Here is a 13,405-nt window from a genome sequence, read left to right as displayed (position 1 = left end):
TCTTTATAATGAAATATTAACATTAAAAACTCTAGCTGTCAAGTTGAAAGAACAAAAAGTCAGGTTATGTGTATATTCAAAATAAATTAGAATTGGGATCATTCTAGCTTTTAGTTACTCAGTACATGTGTTTATAGTTATGATTTCACATGGTCTAACCCAGTAAAGTCATATCGTAAATACATCTTCTACATCAGTCAGAATATTAATACTAGAATGCTATATTTTTTAGGGTTAATATTGTCATATTCTAGAAAATGGAAGAATATAATCTTTATTCTTCAAACCCAAACTATTTCAAGTAGGAAAATCAGACTCTCTGGAGTAGGTTTGATTTTTTTTTTTTTTTAACTTTTTTTATTTCCCCTATGTCTTTACTTTGGTGGTGATAAATGCTCAAGTATATTCTAACTTCTCTTTCAATTGTAGGAACACAAATGTTCAACCAGAAATTGAATATACTTATTTAAATAGAATAATTTTGGGTTTGATGTTCTGATGTAATAGAATATTTCAGTGGACCTGTAATGACCATCAAATCAAAAAAGGATCTGTAGTGACCATCAAGCTCAACTGCCTGATCACTGCAGGGCTGACCAAAAGTGTTTTCTGTGGCTTTGATTCTGAGAAAACTCAAGAAAATATAAGAACCTCTATCAGGTTTGTTACCTGCTACTCCTTCCATTCCAGATCTTACTAGTAAAAGAACTTCAGAAATATAAAGCAAAAATTTCTTGCAAGTCCAAACAGAATGGCAATAGTAAACAGAGTTGTGTGATGTTGTGGTAAGGATGTTGTAATTTGGAATAAATAGTGTAAGAGAATCAAATGTTGTAACATGGTTTTGCTCTTACCCCACCTCTGTCCTACTCCTCCTTTTTAAAAGGATGCTTAATACAGGAACTTCAATTTACCTAATATCAGAAAATGTAATTGATCCTAGAGCAAATTTAAGCCTGGTAATCTGCACAGAAGAGGAGAAGTGCTTAAAAAGCAATATATTCTATGCAAGCTCTTTTCCTTTAATGATATCTTAAATGAGGAAACATCCCTCTCCTCAGCCCTTAAAGGCTGATCTAAAGGCTGTTAGTAAATATGCTCTGGAGTGAAAAGAAAGAAAAGATGGAAAATATATTTCTGGTGATTGTAACCTGATTGATGACATTTCATGCTTTGTGCTTTAGCAATGAGAGATACAGCAGCCAACTGCAGCTGTTGCACTGTGACAGCATTTGTAGCTGTCACAAGCCTTTGTGACTATAAGTTCAAATACTGTTGTGAAAAGTTACTATGTAATAGCTTTTACTTTTCTTCAGAAAACAAAGAAGATGAAAAAGTAAAAAAAGAAATGGGGTTCAGAATTTGACTAAAACCAGGGAAGGATTGATGGCCTTCAAGTCTCTTTCTAGCCAGGATCTTTCATAGTACAGTACACCAGAGGTCAATAATGTAATTCTGGATCCTGGGTTTATTAAAGATGGCGAAGATAAAGAGAAACAATTAGAAAACTAATCTGTAGTTCTTTTGGCTCATAAAACAAAGACACCAGTTGTACCTGAGTAGAACTATCTACGTCCTTGTTGAATTTACCCTGTACACATGTAAATGAGTCTGAGAGCCAGACTAAACCCATTTGGGCCCATGGGCAGATTATTCAACTAAACATCTTCCAGGTGACTGGCTTTGTCTGGGCAATCAACATCTTCTACTGCTGGGTAAGAGAATCCGCAAGTCCCGTTTGGGGAATGTGCGAGTTGCGTGCTCTTTTCCCGCAGCCACCTCTAGCTGGCACTCGTGTCGGTGCTTCGGGACACGCGATGTCCCCCGCTTGTGCCACGGGGGCCTTGGGCTTCGGCTCGAGTGTTCTCTGTAATGTTTGTCCGCACACTGCTCTGCACCAGGACCCCCTTTGAAAGCCCCTTGGAAACAATCGGGCGAGCCAGACATGCTAAGCTGCTGAGTGTAACATCAGTTGTAATTACATAGTTATCTTGCACTTTGCATTTGAGATTTCCCCGTGGTTTTGCACGTTTTAAAACTCTTAGTTCACCCAGAGAAGAATAAAACTGCAACCTTCTTTTTGTTTTCCTTTTTACAGTCAGTCTCCATTACTAATTAAGGCTTTTATTACCATGTTTATTGCAAATGGTCAATAACATTTCTCAGCTTGCAAGGTTGAATTTTCTAGGAAGCTCTTTGGTGACTTGCTACTCCCTCAGCTCTCCAGAGGTATTCTCCGAGTCTGGTAATGGCTGTAAATGTACACATCTGTACTCATGTTTGAGCTAACGATGTACATATTCATTTTGCATAAGCTTCCTTTCAGTTGGAACGTTGGAAATGTACTGGGATTAGAAGTTAATTTCACCATAAAGACATTTTCATATGCAAATTGCTCTCTGAACTATTTAAAGGCAGAAATAAGATTACTATTACCATGAAATTTATTTTATTAGGTTTGTAATACTCTTACAGTTTAACAGCCTAAGCACAATTTGGTTCATAGACATCCTAATATATACCTGCTTAATCCATAATCCACAAAATTCATGAGGACCCAAAAAAAAGAAGTGAGGTGCCTGTTAATTGGTGTTAAAGGTGTGTACACGAACTCACCAGTTACAAATAAATAGCGCTGTATTTAAGCACGCCTGTTGAATAACCCCGAATGGAAGGATATTTTGTTTGCATTATCGATTGTTATCTGTACATTGATATTTATTTTTGTCCGTGGGTGAATGAACAGAGGCGGCAAAGTCCGTTGCCTTTGAATCGCACTTAGAAGCGGGCCCTAAGCAAATGGGACGGGATCAATGCTGGGAGCAGCGGGACCAGCCGGGGGGAGCAGCGGGGCCCGGGGGGGAGCAGCGGGACCAGCCGGGGGGAGCAGCGGGGCCGGGGGCGGCTCCGCTCGGGGCGGGGCGGGCGGGCCCGGCCAATGCGGCGCCTTGGCCGCCGGGGAGCGCCCAATGGCGGCGGCGCGGGCGGGCCGGGCCGGCCGGAGGCGATCGCGCCGGGAGCGCGGGCGCAGCGCCCGCGGAGCAGCGCGGCCGGCGGTGGGTGCCGGGGCCGGCGGTGGGTGCCGGGCCGGCGGTGGGTGCGCGGGGGGCCGGCGGTGGGTGCGCGGGGGGCCGGCGGTGGGTGCGCGGGGGGCCGGCGGTGGGTGCTGGGGCCGGCGGTGGGTGCGCGGGGGGCCGGCGGTGGGTGCGCGGGGGGCCGGCGGTGGGTGCCGGGGCCGGCGGTGGGTGCCGGGGCCGGCGGTGGGTGCCGGGCCGGCGGTGGGTGCCGGGGCCGGCGGTGGGTGCGCAGGGCCGGCGGTGGGTGCGCAGGGCCGGCGGTGGGTGCGCGGGGGGCCGGCGGTGGTGCGCGGGGGGCCGGCGGTGGGTGCCGGGGCCGGCGGTGAGTGCCGGGCCGGCGGTGGGTGCCGGGGCCGGGCGACCCCGGCCCGCGGGGAGGAGGGGGCTCTGCCTTCGGAGCCTCGAGGAAGGGGGCCCGCGGCTCGGGGCGGGCGGAGCACGCCAGAAACCGGAGCCGGGGAGCCTGAGGGAAGGCAGGTGGCCCTGCTGGCGGAGCTGCGGCCGCCGGCCGCCCCTCGGTGCCCGCCGCGCTCCGGCCCTTTGCCCGGCCGGGCCCGCTGTACCGAGTGGGACCCGTTCCCCTCGGTGCCCGGGGCCCGCGGAGGCTTGGGGCAGCCCAGCACCCCTCGGCATGCGCGGCTGTGCGCCGGCGAGCGGCTCTGGGCTGCGGAGGGGTTAATGCTCATTAGCAGCAGCGCGGGGAAGCTGCTCGTATCCACCTACCCCTCAGCTGCTCTGTGGAATTACTCATGGTTTGGGCTCTTTTCTTGCTTGAGTCCGCTGAATTGTGCTGCTTTTGAAACGCTTTTCTGCGCTTCAGATATTGCGAGGCAAGCAAATATCGCTCGCTCATCTTTCCGTCGGCGCTTTTGAATACGCTGTAAATTGTAGGTTTAAAATGCTCAAATTACATATTTCCACGCAAAGTGGATTTTTGTGTTGATGTACGATCAGACAGCCTTTTCTCTGCTCATTTGTTTAGTGCATGTGTTAAATATTCTTCCTGCGCTGCATCTCTTCTCTGTTGATTTTTCTTAATTGTTTTATGGATTAATTTGTTGTAATCAGCCTCAACTTTTCTGATTCTTTCATTCCCATAGCTTAATCTTTTAGAGACTTAAGGTTTCTAGAGACAAAAAGTTTTAAAATTGCTCAACTGCTTGACTAGATCGGGTTATGACTAGATCGTAGCTCCAGTCTTCTCATACTTTAGTTCTGCCTTTTGCTGGGAAATACCCTTAGGATAATTTTGCAGTAGTGGTTTGAGGGCACTTTTGCTATTGTCAAGGCAAAAATTTGGCAAACATTGGCATTTCTTTACTTGTGAATCAGATATGAATCATTCTTGTCTTCTGTGAAACGTGTATTTTGCAAATTACTAGTCTGGACAAGTAAACTTCAGACTACAGGTTGCTTGGAAAATGATCGTGTTCGCTAATTCTGGCATGTGACTGATTTTGTTTTTTCTTTTCTCTGCCAAGGTGATGAAAGCATACCTTACATTACACAGACAAGTGAGATCTGGACTTTGCCTTAATATTGTCCAGATAAACAGGCTTATTTTAATAAAGTTTGTGTTGTCACCAGAAAGCTTAAAAAGCAGTTTCCCACATCTCTATGAGATGTATTATGTGGGATTATGCAACACATTGGACTTTCCTAAATACTTATTTTCCTAATGGCTAGGTTGTCTCTTCTCTGAGAATTTTCAGATTTGATTGATTATAATTTAAAGCAATGTTCACTATGAATTACTTTGTTATTACTTTTTTTTCAGGTAAATCTTTGACCTTTTCTATATATTATTAATGGCTTTTCATTATATTTCTATGATGCTTTAAAGTACAAAGTGAGCAATAGTAACTGCCTAGCAGATCTAACATACAGGTTTCCTTATATATAGGATTACAGCTGGCAACTTTAGCGATCTCTGCTCTTCATAGTTTTGGCTTTTAAATTATTTTTAAAATATCAGTGTCATCAGGAGCATGGCCATTAAACTTTGCAGTAAGAGAAAAGGGTCAGATATTTTTTTCTCTCACAAGATGCAGTGAATCTCAGTTCTGACTAGTTGTACATTCTTATAATTTGTGTCTTCCGTTATCATTAAGGACAGAACAGCATATGTTGGTCTTTAGCTGCATAGCTTTCCTTGAGTTCCTTGTATCCCTCACTACATCAGTGGCATAATTAATACTCTGTGTGGTTGGTTTAGATTACAGTCCAAGGGATGCAAGGTAAAAAGCTAACAGCTACATCTCAGTAGTGGCCAATTCCCTGTGTTGAGTCCTTGTTTGTGCTGCCTTGCCACCTATCTTGTTAAGAACTAGCAGCTGGTACAGTTCCCTGGTTGAGAAACCCAGACTGTGTGTGGGTTAAAACCATACTGTGAGTGGGCTAAATACATCATGTTTGTAGAGTCTGTAATTTTCAGCTATCTCAAGTCTGGCATCAGCAAGTGAAGATGAGAAGTGGTATCTAAGTGTGTTACAAACCTCTCAAGATGTTTTGCTCTGCAAGGCTTCTGTTGCCCCTGAAGCAGTGACTTTTCCAGTCAGTGAGACAGTTTCCAAGCTGGCATCAGCTGTAAGGTCATGGCTTGTGGATTCTCCTGCTCTGACACTTGGCTCCTGGTAGTACCCTTTCTTCATGCAGCCTTTAACCCAGGTATTGCACTGAGACTTTGTGCAGTAAGCTCACAGAACCAGTTTTGGAGTTCTATTAACACCATCAGCTTTCTCTTTGGAAGCCAGAAAACCAAAAAGACATTAGGAACTAAGCTATAGAACTATAAGGATTCTTGTGGTGGCAGTCTTCTAACACAATCTTTGCCATCTGAAAGTTGTGTTTATCTAAGACAATCACTTAAACTCACTCCACAGGTCAGCTAGGAAAGGACAACCTTCAAAAGACAATTATTGGCTAATTTGCCTGAACTATTAGTTGCATTACAAAAAAAAAAAAAAGAAAGAAAAAAAAGAAAAAAGAAAGTATTCAACTGCAAAACCAGATTATTTTGTCCTCAGATGTTTTAGCACATTTCTTTGGAGTCCATCATCACGGACGTTTTCTTACAGGATTGTGAAATCTACTAATGGATGTAATAACTTCACAGGTAGTTAACCTCAAGGAAGGAATGCCTGTCATTGTATGTGTTGGGTATGAGCATGTGCTGTCTTCAAGACTATAGCTGTAATTATGACCACAAGAATTTGAGACCTAGGAAATTAGAAGCTTTACAACTCACTTGTATATCTGGAAACTTCAGGGATTAAATCTTTGCTCCTTGTAGGTGGTGAAAGTTCTACCAGGATCTTAAACAGGGCCAGAAATCCATCTACAGGTGTCGGTGTGGGTGAGACTGCTTCCCAGGAAGGGATTATGTATCCCCTATTGACTTCTGCCATCAATTTTCATTGTCTTTTAAATGTTCAAATAAGGTGAAGGGTGTGAAACATCCCATTTTTTTCTAAACTGAAAGGGGAGTAAAATTTCAGAAACTGTGACTGAAAAAATTTAGAAGATGCAGTCCTATGGCAATACCAAGGAACATACATCAGTGTTCCAGATTTCTTTTCTGTAGCTTAAAATACGTGAGCACATTGTTTTGAGCAGGAATGCACTTTTAAAATTAATGTCCTGCATTTCTACATCTAAAAAAGATGCACACAAACTGATTCTGTTTGGGATAAAACTGAGCAGAAGGAGGAGCTCATTTAATGTACTCTGAGTGCAAAGTCAGTCTACGGGATCATTTTGGAGATAATTGTAAGTAAAAACCACAAGAAAGGTACTGTGAAAGTTGTGCCCTTAATGCTAAGTATTTCACTCTACCACTCAGCTCCTACTGGTAAGGTTTTATGCTGTTTACTAGTGTAAACTTAGGATATAATCTCTTGACCAACTTGGCAACCCATTTTCAAATTTAGCATTATCATTATTATATATTGACAGAAGAAAAAATACAAGAAAAAGAATAAACATTATAGAACAATGCTAAAAGAGTTAATAGCAGACATCAATGCCAGAACAATGTGTTCCTTAGAGAAACATAGAAACAAACAGTGCTTTTTAAATAGAAAATAACCTTAAGTAGATTATTGGAATGTATAGCTTTCTTATACATCAGTTCTATAGAGATACAATTTCTGAAGGGAAACCATAAAATTAAAGAGTTTTTGCTGTGATCAACCCTGAAAATCCTTCAGATTTTGGGTGCTTTTTTGACAGGAAGTATTTCCCATTACACTGAAAATAATTTTACAGCAGTGATATATAAAGGTTTGTCAGTCAGCTGCAGTGAAATGTTTAGCAATGTGTGTAAGACTTCCTTGAAGTTTACGCCCTTAGATGTGAAAAAGACATGCAAGTCTAAGTTAGTTACCATACTCTTCTTGCAGGGGGATTCGCCTCATTTGAAAATAGATCAGGCAAAGGACCCTCTGGAGGTATTGTGCTCCTTGTACTGACTATAAGCAGAGCATCAGGTGACTGTCTCAGATGCCTGCTGGGTGTGTGGAGTTAAAGGAGGTGTGATTCATCTTGCTTTCTCAAGGTAACTGAACTAAATGTCTCAGCACAACTGCTTCTGCTTGAAACAGAGGGCAGAACTGACCAGTGTGCTCCAGGATTCTACAGAGGTGCTTTGGTAGTTAAAAACTATGCTGATATTCAAGGAGCAGACAGTGTGCTCCAGAGCTGAGAGCCAAAGTGGAACTCCTGGTCCAAGGGCCAGTAGACCTGCTGGTGAACTAGATAGAAAGGATGTCTTTTTGCTGAGCTGTTCCTTAATTCATTATGCTCTTTTAGGCCAAGTTTTAGTTGGCATTTAGAGACATGAATATTTATAGAAACCAGTTCTCTCTGTGGGCTCTTGGGTTTGCCAGCTGTGAAATGAAATGAAAGGATTACCTTCAATTTACTTTTGAAATAGGGGGTAGCTATATGATACAGTAATTTTGCTATCTGAATCAGAGACTCTGGTGAACAGAAGGTACTATTTTGCAGAACTTCATGGTGGTTTTGTAGTTGTGTGGGTGATGGAAATGCATGAAAAAAAATCTACTAAGCATTTTTGAAAAGTACTACTAGCTGCAAAACTGAAATTAGAGCTGGTCAAGCACAAGGCCTGTTTATTTTCTAATGGAGCAGTTTCAGTTGAATAGCTGTAAGGAAGAATTTGGCCTATGAAGTTTAATGATTAGTTGCTGTTTAGTTGCCAGCTGCTCCTAATGACAGAAACTTGCCAACAGAAATTCTCCTTTCTCTCTGGTCCTTGATAGGTTGTTTCAAATTCATCACAGCTCAAGTATTTACCTGGCTACAACTTATATTCTGTATAGAAAAATTATACATGGTGGAAACATCAGGTGCACACTCCCAGATTTATCCTAAATTATCCAGTACATAAGTTTTGCATGAGGAATGAGATCTCAGTTGATAGGTGCACAGATTACTTTAGGGGCATTCACAGCCAGAATCTCAAGTGTCACTGAAGAGGATAAGACTGAGGTAGAATAGATTTGGCAGATCTGGGCTTTCCTCTCCCAAATTACACATCTCTGACCTCTGCAATTGAATTGTCCAGTCTCTGTGAATGGAGGCAGCTATATTAGTTTACCACAGTAGATGCAGGCTCAGAGCTTGAACACCAGCATTCAACCCTTTTTTTCCTAGAAAAGTTTGCTGATTCTCCCTGTATCCAGTCCAGGCTATTGATGTGAATGTGCTTGGAGCTGATCATTAAAAGATGATCTCATGGAAGCCATGCAATAACATTGGTATTAATTATTTGATGTCCTCTAGCATGAGGTGCAACCAGTTCTTCTTCCTGCAGTTGGTATCAGACTTGCATTGTCTCCTTGTTGGAGCTTCCTCAGCAACATACTGAGTATAATAAAATACGAGTGCCTTCTGCCTCCATGTGCAAGAGGGGCCTGCATCAATCACACCATGTACCTCTGCATCACTTCAAAGATCTCACCTTGGCATGTCTTGGATTCCTCTTTGGGAATGCACAAGGTAGCCTGCTGTCTCACAGGCACTATCATCAGGGTGCTACCATAGAGTACCACTTATTAGTGTGTGTTAGTAAACACAAAACAGCCCAAAACCTCAATAAAACCAAACAACAAAAAGTGAAGGATTTTCTCATACCCTCTGTTCTACGTCTTGCTAGTATACTGTGCATTCTTATGTTTTGACTATTAAACAAATACAGTTAGGCACAAATGCATTAGACAGTACTAATGCAAACATACTCTTTTGTATTGTGTATGAACTTGACTTGTCAGGAACTTTTTTTCTACTTCAGTTATATTTTTGGTAATATTATGTAAAATACTGGGTACCTTTAAATTCAATCTTTACACAAGCTTTTTTTTTTTTTTTTTCCCTAGGGCTGTTTTTTCATTCTCTTGAAACAAGAGTAGCCATGCTAAAGGAACAGAACCATCATGTCTAATGGGCCTATATTTAGTCTGTCTAAAATAGAGTGACAACAAACATGATATTTATGTGTTGCCCTGAAGGATTGCAGTGTCCTGGCATCACATTAAGTTGCATTTGACTCTTCAGACACTGGAAATGAGGAAAGACTGGTTGGATCATCAAAATAATTTTCTGCTAGGGCAAACTTGTTCATTGTTCTATCACCTCTAGAGTACTGCATTTTGTCTGGCATTAAATAATCAAGTAGGGTTTCCTTAAACTGGGAGACAACTTCACATTTTACTGTTGCCTTTATCTATAACAGTAAAGAAGGATCTCCTTTATAACAAAAATCCCTTTTTAAACTCTTCATTGGAAGGGTGCTGCTGATACAGATTAGAAGTTATAAAAAATGTCACATAGAAATACAATTACAGAAATATTATTTTTATGTAAATAGTTGTTAGCTACATGGATATACAGAGAAGGCTTGAACAGAAGATGACTTTCTCTCACAGTGCTCCTAAGCCAACATTCAGCACAAGAAAACTTCTTTGCTTTCATTCAGGGCTGCATAACTTCCTCAATAGTCCTTGTCTTCCTGATGCTTTCACAGTTGGATTCTGTGTTTTTCTCTTACTCTGAATCTGTTCTCCCATTCTGTGCATACTCACAGCTCAGCCTGATCAATGCCCATCCTCTCTGTAGCCATACAGCCTCCAGTGAAGCATCTCTCTAGAGAATTCAGTTCCTCCCTTGTCTTGAATGTGGCTAGTGTTTGAGGGCTTGACTTCTTTCTTTCTTGGAGTTTTTTTTTTTTTGGTTTTTTTTTTTTTTGGGGGGGGGGGTGTTTCTTTTTTCCTCTTCCCTGGCTGTCTTATCAAAATGAGAATTTAACTGATTGATGGCAAATAATTGTACCCACCATCTTCACTGAAGGTGTTTTTACTGATGTTCTAGCATTTAGCTTATTTGTAATCAGAAAATAAAGCCCTTTCATGTGTGAAAGTGAAACACTGCAGAATGGAATTGCCATCCTTACTGATGGAAGCCAGATCGTTTTTTGAGTTGTACAGTGAATATTTGAAATGCAGTAATTTGTTGTAATGCATATGAGCAGGGCTGGAAAGTGAATATCTGTCACAACAGGTTGGCATTTCATACAAGCCAGGTTGTGTGTTTTCTAAAAGAGTGTTTATCATCCAGCATGATATTCCAGTAAACTTATGGTGGCTTACTCCTGTCCCTTTTTCTTTTGTCACTAGTACTAGTACAGAAGAAGGACAGGTAGATAGGATTTTATGATCTGTGTTCACTTCTTGATGGCTGTCTTCACTGATGTCAGGCTGTGATGGCATAGTTGGTTCTACAGTGATTAACTGTAGAACATTGTACATTTTGTGTTAGTGAGATAACTTAAAAAAACACTTTTATAAACAACACAACAGTACAGGAGCTTTTGTAGGGTTTGGTAAATGGAATAATGTACAGGAGCTTTTGTAGGGTTTGGTAAGTGGAATACATCTGGCTAGCTTATCTGTGCAGAATTTAAATAAGAACATATGAAAACATCATTATGAGATGTGCAAACCAGGTCATTCAGTGGGAGTTTTCTTTTGAGACACATGTTACTGGTATGACTCGCATTTTGATGTTTGAAAAAAATCAATTCTTAAACACAGTTCTCTCCACATACTGTGGATTAGGGCATCAATTTTATACTATTGTGTTGTGCAATAGTTGTGACCACTCCAAATTCACCATCCTGAAGCAGAGAAGAATCTGTGACACACATACTGGGGAGGTGTTGAAGCTGGGGTCTGAGTGCTGCTTTGGACTTCTGTCCTGTGGAGGCCTTGAGAAAACAAGGAAGAGTAGTAAGGACCCTGCACCCACCCTCTCCTAAGGGGATGTTAGCAACCTCTCCTCCCTTACTGCATTTACATTTCCTGTTGCCTACTATGATTACCAACAGAATTTTGCTGAACAAAGTAAAACCTGAACTATTCTAGTCTTTGGGGGGAAAAAAATATTAAATTAGTAGGGGTTTTTTTCTGTTTTTTCTCCTATTTGTAAAATATTGACCGGGGGGGAAAAAATGCCAGATTTTAAAGATGCAAATGTTCTGATAAACAAAATCGACACATTGCCTCTTTCCTGTGATCTTGTCCCAGTCTAATTTCACTGTTGCTCGATGTGGTAAGAGAAGCACTTGACTGATTGTTGCCTCAGATTCTAGTTTGAGTTGAAAGGTTGGCAGTTTGGGAAGTTGTCCTTCAAGTTCCCATGCAACTACATGGCTTCAGTTACACTTTGAATGAATAATGTACCCAGAGTGAGCTATAGTGAAAGGCCTGAGATGCAGAACTTCTGTTTTCCTAATGTGACTGGTGATGTGAACTATCACTGTCAAACATTTTGTCTCACATCCTCCCTTAGTTTTTTCCTGCTGTATATTACTTCTAATAGTAAAAATAAACACATTAAAATTCCTATTTTGTTTTGCACTGCTTGTCTTCTACAATGTTTTTCTACATTTCTCAAGCTTTTAGGAATGCAAGTATTAGAGGAGGTTGTACAATTTATCTCCAGCATCAGATTTTGAATCTCTATCTCTCATTATGAGACATCCAGAATCCATGAAGTATTTCTGAGGCATGGTCTTGGCAGGAGAGACATTATTGCCTTCTGAACTGCCTAAATATGCTGGTATTGCCTGCAGGAGAGCAGTTTAGGTGTCTTCTGTCTCTCTGTGAAAAACAGAGGAGCTTCTGTGGCAGATAGATTTGGTGCAGAGAAAACAGCAGCTGTTGACCTTCCAGGCAGGAGCCCTGATGCAAATATTCCTGGAGGAGATGCTTATGACTTTCTTACCAGTGCATCCTGTGCAGACTCTCCTCTCATACTGTCACTGAATTGTGAACTTCCAGGAAACTTGGGATATGTGTTTGTGGCATATGCCTTTTTGTGTGCTGGTTGTGCTGGAGAAAATAAGGTCACCTCAGCTTTAACACCACTTCTGCAACGGTCTTGCAGTGTGGATTTAGGCAGATCACTTTGCATCTGTTGGAATAACTGAAAATGGTCATTAGTGTGGCTGGGGTGGGCCCTGGGCTCAGGCAGATCCCTAGGCTGCTTTTCTGTCATTCAGTGTGCCAGATAGCTCTAGTCACCTTCAGTACCTCACTCCATCTCTGTCTCCAATCACCAGGAGACAGCACCAATGACCTACCTTGTAATGGCACAATGGGGACTTGGTCTGGCTCTGCAGACACTGATGTTTTCCCTCCTCTCAGCCCCCTGAATAATCAGGCTAGCCCAGAGATTCGAGGCTGTGAGGGGAGGAATATCAGGAGATAGCAAAGATTTCCAAAAGAGGCTCTTACCTCAATGTATGTTGGTTCAGCTCTCTTTATTCTGTGATGTCCATGTGGAGAGCAGGGCAAAAGAGGAAGAACAGGAAATGTCAGGGGTCTATATAGACTTTGGACAGGGTGGGCTTCCCTGGTTCTCCGCCAACCCCGTTGGGGCAGGAAGGAGGGGTCCAGGGTTATCTTGATCAGAGTCACAGGGTCCCGGGGAAGGGGGCAGAGTGCCCATGAGCACAATGTAACAATACAGCACTGCCAAGGCTCTTGTTAGCATTCACTTAGGTGTGATCCATAATGGGAAAAGCCATCCTTTCTCCCAGAGAGGCTGCAGGAGTTCCATAAGGCATGTCCATTTGTCTCCCTTTGGATCCTTATTCTTCCTTTCATATTGTGAGGTTTTGTTTGTTCTGCTTTTGTGTGAGTGTTATGTGCACCAGGTAGTGACTGGGTTTTGTAAGATACATCTGAAGTCATGGAGCTCATATAAGAGCATGTATCAGAGTAAGTAAAACTGATCTAAGATCTAAA

At 42.1% G+C, this 13,405-nt stretch overlaps 1 protein-coding gene across 6 annotated transcripts in view; it reads left to right on the top strand.

The window, feature by feature from the left end:
* The first annotated feature begins 2,938 nt into the window (after nucleotides 1-2,938).
* Nucleotides 2,939-13,405, top strand: part of STON2 (stonin 2) — a 68,087-nt gene continuing 57,620 nt past the window's right edge. For 2 of the 6 annotated variants that reach the window (XM_077784007.2, XM_085580602.1), the window contains exon 1: nucleotides 2,939-3,056. The gene's annotated coding sequence lies outside the window, so the exon portion shown is untranslated. Of the gene's footprint in view, nucleotides 3,076-3,338; nucleotides 3,360-3,832; nucleotides 3,965-13,405 lie in introns of those variants that run through there. The other 4 variants (XM_085580605.1, XM_085580606.1, XM_085580607.1 and 1 more) reach the window with 4 other exon arrangements.

Source organism: Lonchura striata, chromosome 5 (assembly GCF_050655825.1).
Source record: "Lonchura striata isolate lonStrDom1 chromosome 5, ASM5065582v1, whole genome shotgun sequence".
NCBI classification, from domain to species: Eukaryota; Metazoa; Chordata; class Aves; order Passeriformes; family Estrildidae; genus Lonchura; species Lonchura striata.
The sequence above is the reverse complement of the archived record's forward strand: the minus strand, read 5'-3'. Positions and strand labels throughout refer to the sequence as shown.